Raw genomic sequence first — 8,632 nt, forward strand, 5'->3', positions numbered from 1 at the left:
TTAAAGGCTTTAATAAAGGTCTATACTTCATTTTCTAACAACAATATAGGAGTGGGTGCCATGTTAGCGATAAAACGTATGTTCACCGTATAAACAATCAATTTATCATTATTATTATTATTATAGTTCCCAGAATGTAGTTTAACATTGTGGTTCTTTCTCTTACGGCCGATTAAGTACAATAGTATAGAATAACACGCATACAACCGGGTACTACCCGAAACTAACACGTCCATAAACACCCGACAACAACAATAAACCAAATGCATCACCGAAATTAATCCAATTATCCGAAACGCAAGCACCAGCTAACGAGATCCTTTCGAGCCGCCCGTCACCCGGGTGGCCTCCCGTTTAAACCTAATTGACAAATTGGCCGCTATCAAGGCGGCGCTGCTGCCGTCGATTGTCACCGACCGCTGCCGAAGTCGAGGTGGGCTGCGCGTGCCGCTGCGTGTGTGGTCGATCGGCGTCATGCGCGGGGCGTGGACCGACACTTACCGGACGTTGCCGAATGGAGAATGGGCGCGTGCCTTGCTGCGTGTGTGGTCTGTTACGCTGCGCGCGGAGTCACGGGCGGCGAATAGGCGATTGGCGGGACGGCGTGGCCGTATTAATAGTCCCGCTCTCGGCAACTTCCGCGTTTGAAATGCCCGGTTCGACCTTCACGACTGCGCGTTTTAAAAATTCGTGGTCATATGCTGGATAAATGAAAATGGCGTATGGTCACTGCGAAAAATTGAACCAGGTGATCTCTCAAAAGTGTGATTTCTTTTTATAAACAAACAATATATTTTTTCTGATACAATAAAAATTTTCACTATTTGTTGACCAATAAAAAAATCTCGATTTAGTTCATATTAGATGTTTCTTTTAGCAACATACTTTCTCCTAATATTCCTGCGTGTCTTTAGGTATTTGGAAATATTTGTCTTTAATAGGTAAAATAGTTGCTACATAATTCTATAGATCATTCTAATCCCAATAAAACTGACACAAAAATACACTTCCAACTGACACACCTTAAAATCGAAAAAGTTTTGGTGGGAAGAAGGAGGGGTACCAGCACCCATCCGTTTCCACTTTCACTATTCACCGAAGTTTCACCGGATAATATTTAATTTTAATTAACATCATATTTTAAAAGACTCCTTCCTTGAGCAACAATAGAAAGAATTAAAAAAAAACTAAATATTTTGGACGAAAAATGCGAAAATATCCCAGAAAGTTTAAACAACGTGGATCAAATGAACAAATATTCCACACAAATAATAGGAAATAATGTTGTACCTAATTATGACCTATTGCACTATTCTTACAGTAATTCTTTGTTGGAAAAAACTTTTTTATTTACAAATGGAGCAGATAAATTAAATACTACTCTCTACTCTACTTTCGATTGCCCTTTTATTTCCCTATATTACTTATTTAATTAACTGCTGTGTTCAAGAAACGTATTTTCCCAAAAGCTGGAAGCTTGCAAACGTTATCCCGATACCCAAGACTAACAATCCAACTGAATTTAGCTACTTACAATCCACGTCAATATTACCGGTACTCTCAAAAGTTCTAGAGAATTCCCTATAGACAGTCTGGATTTAGAAGAGTGTGACATGATTCATCAGGATACCTTATTAATCTATTTTCAGATATTAAGATCTGGCTACGGCCCTTGAAAACTGCCGAGCTCAATATTATGCAGACGATACACAAGCATACTTTTCCTGTTATAGGTCAAGAGTTCGTCTGGACTGTCAAGTCATATGTCGAGATCTAAATAAATTACAATCTTTTTCACTGAAACACCCACTATTCTTAAATCCTTAAAGAAATGTTGTATTATGCTTTTTGGTAGAAAAAATGATATGGATGGTTTGGAGGCTCAAGTTACAATCAACATTGGGGACATTACTCTACCTTCTTCGATTCTGACTTGAGATTTGAGAGTCATGTCTCTGACTGCATCCGGAGAGCATATGCAAGGCTTAAACTGCTCTATGGTAGTCGTCACTATCTATCAGGAAAATTGTGCTTTGAGTGTTCAATCGCGGTGATATTTTATATGGAAACTGTTTAACAGCTATGCAAAAACAAAGAATACAGAAACTGCGGAATTCATGTTTGCCACTAATATGCGGAATTAGACGCCGAGAAAGAATATCACATAAAATAGTAGAGACTAAATGCTTGAACATGGAGAGCAGAAGAAAACTACATGAAGCCTGTTTTTATCCCAAAGTTCTATACTACAAAAGTCCTCAATATCTGTACAGAAGGATTGTGCTCTAATCTCATGTTGATAATTTAAATATTAGATTCAGAGGTGCCACAACTCCTCCTCTATAAAAAACAACACTATTTGAGAGTGGTTTTTCCTTTAATATAGCTAAATTGTATAATAGTATTCCTAATAACTTAAAAAAATCCAAGTAAGTTTAAATTTTATGCTATCAGATATTTGTTCCAAAAGTAAAGTTTAAAAAAAAAGCACGGTCTATCTTTAACAAACGTAAGCAAAATAGGATACATTAATAAGTGTGAGAAGAAGTAAAAATTTTTTTCTGTTACTGTGCTATCGCTGTCGCCATAGAAAAAGAGTTATTCCTTCTCAATCCGTTGGGTTAAATAGAGCAGGCCGGCTAACATACTGACGTTATCCATATTTGGATTTCGCGATTTTCTGTATATATATATATATATATATATATATATATATATATATATATATATATATATATATATATATATATATATATATATATATATATATATATATATATATATATATATATATATATATATATACATTCATTTTGTAAAAGAAAACAGTATGTATATACAAAAATAAAGACATATTATTACTATTATTATTATTATTTTATTATTATTATTATTATTATTATTATTATTATTATTATTATTATGTATTGTAAGTATAATTTATACCCCATCGATACTCAGATTTACACTTTATTTTCCCCGTCGCAAGTTAATACTATTATCGACCTTCTAAACTTTGATTTGGACAATCTCTTAAAAATTTGTGATAGACACCATCTTCAAAATGAACCCATCCAAATCTGTATTCCTGTTATTCTGTAATGATAACATTCAAGAAAAGTTAACGGAACGTATAAAGTGAATTTAAAATTTAAAAAAAAACACGTAACTCTGTGTTAAAAGAGGGCATTTTAGGGTTTATATTCGCACCGACATTTATTATCACAAAAAACTAAGTCACTTCTGTGTAAAACTTTAATCTCTCTTTAGTCCATTACCCTAAGGAGGGCTTAGTGACTATGATGCTCTTGAAGCAGTGCTTATGGTATTGTGCCATTCCGTTCTATTCTGAGCCATGATTACGGTTTCATGAAGGCCATGGCCGATAAGATCCTTGGTTTGATCTATCCATCTTTTGGGTGACCTTCCGCGCGACCGTCTTCCTTCTACCTTTCCTTCGACTATTAGTAGTTGCAGCGAGTCCGTTCTTCTTGCAATATGGTCAATGAATGTTAGAAAGCTTCGATTTATCATCTTTGACAGATTTAGTTCAGTATTTAGTTCTTGTAGAACGGACTCATTTGTCGGTGGGCCGTCCAGGGTATCCGTAACAGCCGTCTGTACGCCCATATTTCAAAGGCATCTATCCGCCTTGCATCGCTCTTCTTGATCGTCCAGGTTTCAGCTCCATAAGTGGCAATCGGGAACACAAGTGACTTCAACAATCTTTGTTTGCTGTTTTTAGTGATTGCTGTATCTCTCCAGATCTTACTTAACTTAGTTACGGCTGTTCGAGCTAGTGCAATTCTTCCTTTTATTACACCTTCACATGCACCGCTATTGTCAATTAAGGATCCCAAGTACAGGTACAGGTATGTTTTTTACCAGGGGTTGGTTCTGGTTTTGCCGATCTACAATCATGACATTAGTTTTGTTTGGATTTAGTTTCAATCCAAATTCTGCACTAGTTTCCTGGAGATGGGGCATAATAAATTCCATTTCTTCTACACTAGATGTTATAATTAGTGTGTCGTCGGCATATCTCAGATTGTTGACCTTTCTTCCCCCTACAGATATGCCACCCTGCCAGTTATCCAGAATGTCCCGCATTATGTATTCGGTGTATATGTTGAACAGTAAGGGCGAGAGAACACATCCTTTTCTGACACCCTTCATCGCTTGAAACCTGTTTGATGTGACATCGTTGATTCTTATCAGACCGTAATTATGTTTATAAAGCTGTTGGATAAGTATTATTAAGTGGTCGGGGATCCCCATTTCTTTGAGTATTTGCCACAGTTTTGTCCATTTTACCAAGTCGAAGGCCTTGGAGTAATCGACAAGCAGAGGTACATTGTTATGTTAAATTCTCTAGCTTTCTCAATTAGTTGTCGTACGTTTCCTATTTGTTCTCTCGTACCCTTACCCTTCATAATGCCGGTCTGTTCTTCTGCAATCTGGGGTAGTAGATATGGTCTAAGTCTGTTATTAATGATCTATAGCAGAATTTGGCATGCATGGGGTATTAATGCAATCATGCGGTAGTTATTGCAGTCTGCTGGGTTACCCTTTTTATACAGTGGCATATAAAGTGAGCCGCATCATTCGCCTGGCCAAACTCCTGTCTTCCAAACTCGATTACTTATAAAATGCAAAACATCAACTACAAACTGACCTATTGACTTTAGTATCTCTGCAGCTATGCCATGTATGCCTGGACTTTTATTGTTTTTGAGGCTCTTTAAGGCGCGTTCAACCTCCGATTTAAGAATCCCGGGTTCGTGTTCAGTAAGTGTAGCAAAGTTTACGGTGTTTTTAATACCATCACATTTTAATTTTTGCTGATACAATATATGGATCATTTCTGGATTCTGTTGTCATTAAAAGGATACAAGAAGCCCAAAATTCTTGTATAAGTCTAATAATCGGAATTCGGCGGAGGCACAGAGTTGCCTATAAGCTTGAAGAGTTGGGACGACTTTCTATGGTTTAGCGACGTGCTTTGCATTCGGTATTTCTGTATTACAAAATAATTAAGTCAAAATGTCCTGCCTACCTTCATGAAAAACTAATATATCGTACAGATGTTCACTTTGCTAACTATACCTGTTCATAAAAAAGATTTTTTCAAAAAGCACTTTTCCTATCAGATTAATAACTATAAAAGAAACAATTTTTTTGACACGTTGGTAATTAGTTGAACTTCAATTATTGTATTTAAGGCGAATATAAAATATTATAATATATATTACTTCTCTGTTAGAAGTTTAGTTGGCCTCAACAGCATCCTCCCTTGGGGAGGAAGCTGGGTCAGGGCCCATTATTCCTTTGTATAGCTTTAAATACCTTGGCATCTACATGCTATAATTTGGAATAATAATCATTATTATTATTATTATTTGCACTTATAGGTATATAATTAGTTCAGGTTTAAATCACCTGGACTTTGAATGAAAAATTTAAGAGAGTTACAGCCAAAATAGTAATCCCGCAAGGGCCATTTTGCTGGACGAGTGGTAGTAGTAGTACTCGTCCAGTAAAATCACGTTAGGAACATGTATATTTTTTAAATCGGCTCAGTATTGTAGCATTGATAAATTTTTAAATTTTTATGCCATGACACGTTGAAATATTTATTTCATTACTATGGAAACTAATTCAAAGCACTAAATTGAAACAGTCCAGCAGAAACAAAAAGAGTCTGACACGAGATTTTATCGAACTCTGACGTCATTTTATAATATTCGGCTCTCTTACTGTCGAAGAAAAGAAACATAAAAGTGAGAAATGCAATTAAAGCCAAATAACTTTTGATAGTGACGGGTCTAATCAAATATACTTTACTTTTAATTGTCCAGTGAGTAGGTCTGTTGTAAAATACGACTGAAAAGGCAGTATTGTTGCCAGATTTTGTCACTTTTACAAGAAAAGGTAAGCAGACACACCAAAAATGGTTTCAAAGGTGGAACCGAAGATTTTTCTTCATATTTAAGTAACTGCGGGCTCAAACCTGCGAGTGGCATATATTTGTATGGGCAAATTTAACTGACTCCGTACAAGTGAAATGTGCATCAATAGTAAAAACGAGGCGATTCCATCCAAGGTTAGCCAAAAATTCCTGCTACATATGTTACGCTCCAAACAGTAATAAGAAAAATAATAATAATAATAATAATTAATTGCTTAAGGTAGATTCTGTTCAATCGTAAGGCAATGTCACTACAAAATATTAAATAATATTAAATTGTAAATTATAAAAATATAAATAACAATATATAAAATTAAGCAATACATAATAACAAAAAGACAAATGGAAATAATACAAAAAAACTATTTAATAAGAGCATGACTAGAAGTTACAACAAACAACATATATCACAGATCTTTCACGTAGTCATTGGAAAAAACTCAACCTCTTGTTCTACGCCAGTCTCGCTCGTTAATGGTATATTATGCAACAAGTGCGGTAAAGGGCATTTGACTCACGAGTTTATTTGACACGAGCGAAGTGCAGCGAAGCGAGTTTTTAATAAACGAGTGAGTTAAAAAGTTTACCGAACGTGTTGCATACTATACTTTTTCTACAACCGTTAGTTTTTGGGTACATTTTCGCAAAACAACACGAACACATTCACTGACCTGACCGTCAGAATTGACAAACGTCAAAATTCAAAGTGTGGGAAATATCTCCGAAAACATCCGATTGCTCCCAAATCCGTGCGGTAAAATCCCGAAAATGTCCGAAGTGGCTCCGAATCATGGGAAACGAAACTGACGTGGTAAAGTGACGCTTCCCGCACGCTAGATCGATGGGTAATTTGGTATTTTACAGACGGGAGTAGAAAAAGTAAGTGCTGAGGCTCCAGAGAAATTGTGAACCTAGTTTCAGCATTGGTAGAATTGGTAGAGCAGCTCTGAGCGGTCTATCAACCTATTACATAATTCAAATAAAAATAACACTGACTTTAAGGGCGCAAAATTAAATTGCCCAAGCAATTTAGGAGAGTCGCAACCCTGTAATAACAAATAATCATTGGACTTAAATCATATTATCCGCTCCATAAATGGGAGATCAAATTATAGGATCACAATTATCTTCTGATGATGATGAGGTCTCTAATTACCGACTGGACTATATTCTTAATTCGAATGTCAAAATTTAAATCTCGTTGTCTTTCTGATCAATATAATAGGAATCCATTTTCTAAAAATCTGAAGAATCTCTGTAACCATCCAGTATACTTAACACCCGATACTACTTTAAGTTGTCTGCAAACAGCAAAATCTAAAATTCTAAATCCAATAATTACGCAAGAGCAATAATGATTTTCCATTTATTGTTCTTGCTAGAGAGTCGGTGGTCCGTGGTCAGAGAAGTGGTCAGAAAACTGGGGAACCCTCGGGCGCACTTGGAGGACGGTGTCACAGCATTGTCTCATCGAATATCTCGGTGACTAGTCAGAATATTAATAACGTGTCCCTCGCAGCGGGCTAAGCTCTACACGGCCTACCCGCGGTATCCTGTGGTTCTTGCGCGGCACATTTATACCAAGTGTTGCTTGTCCTTCGTCCATTAATGGCGAAAAAAGAAAAGCGATCGCGGTCGCAAGCGCTATTTGCCGTTTTAATTCCCACGACGATGCGTTTTCGTATCGTAAAATTTGTACCAAATTGGTCAAGAAAGGACGAGGTGTAATGCGACATCGTCCAGTACCCTCCCAAGCCCTTAAGTGCCGCTTAAGTGCCGCCGTAAGTAAGTTGAGCCTATACAGGGTGTTCGTTATTGATATAGAAAAATGGTTGTGCTATTTGAGTGACAATTATTATATATAACGAAAAATAGTCCTTTTCATGTACAAAAAATATAAAAATTAAATAGTTTCTATCTAGATAGTAATGAAAGACATATATAGGGTGCGGTATTTGAGGACATCCATATATGCGACTGTAATTTATGGGGAGCAGTTTTTTTTGTTTTTGATTTGGAGATCATCAATGCGCGAAACACATCTAATTGGAAATCTCCAATTTTCTCAACTTCACCCGGCCATTCGTACATAAGGTTCATAGTGAATTGGAAGCATCGACTGGCATCGGTAGAAACTGCTGCAAAACGCAAAAGACATAAGGAACGTTCGGACACAACTAGAAATACACAATTTGTCCGACAAGTGCAAGAGATCTTTCACGAAATCCCTTCATGAGGGCCATTGCGAGTGACGTTAATGTCTCTGAAGGTCTAATCCGTCGAGTTGTCCACGAAGACCTCCGCTTTAAGTACTACGTTATGCGCAACTTGGAATCATAGGTAAGACACAAGATTGGATGGCCACATCACCCCAAACTTATAGCCACTTAATGCCCTTGATTATTACGTATGGAGCGCAGTCGAGCGAGAGACCAATAAACATAACAACCCATATCACTATAACAACTACAATGATCAACATGAAAAAAGAACATTTGATTCGCGCATGCAGTCGTACACAAGTACTGGCAAGACATAGCATTTCGCAGATCGAATTCGAACGGAAATATTTAGGTCCCCATTTCTAAGAATTGTAAGTGTACTTTCAATTCTGCATCTAATAACTTTCTGGTTTCCTAATATCACGGACCACATACCACAGTG

This window comes from Cylas formicarius, unplaced genomic scaffold (assembly GCF_029955315.1).
Source record: "Cylas formicarius isolate icCylForm1 unplaced genomic scaffold, icCylForm1.1 PGA_scaffold_4__25_contigs__length_36172078, whole genome shotgun sequence".
NCBI lineage: Eukaryota > Metazoa > Arthropoda > Insecta > Coleoptera > Brentidae > Cylas > Cylas formicarius.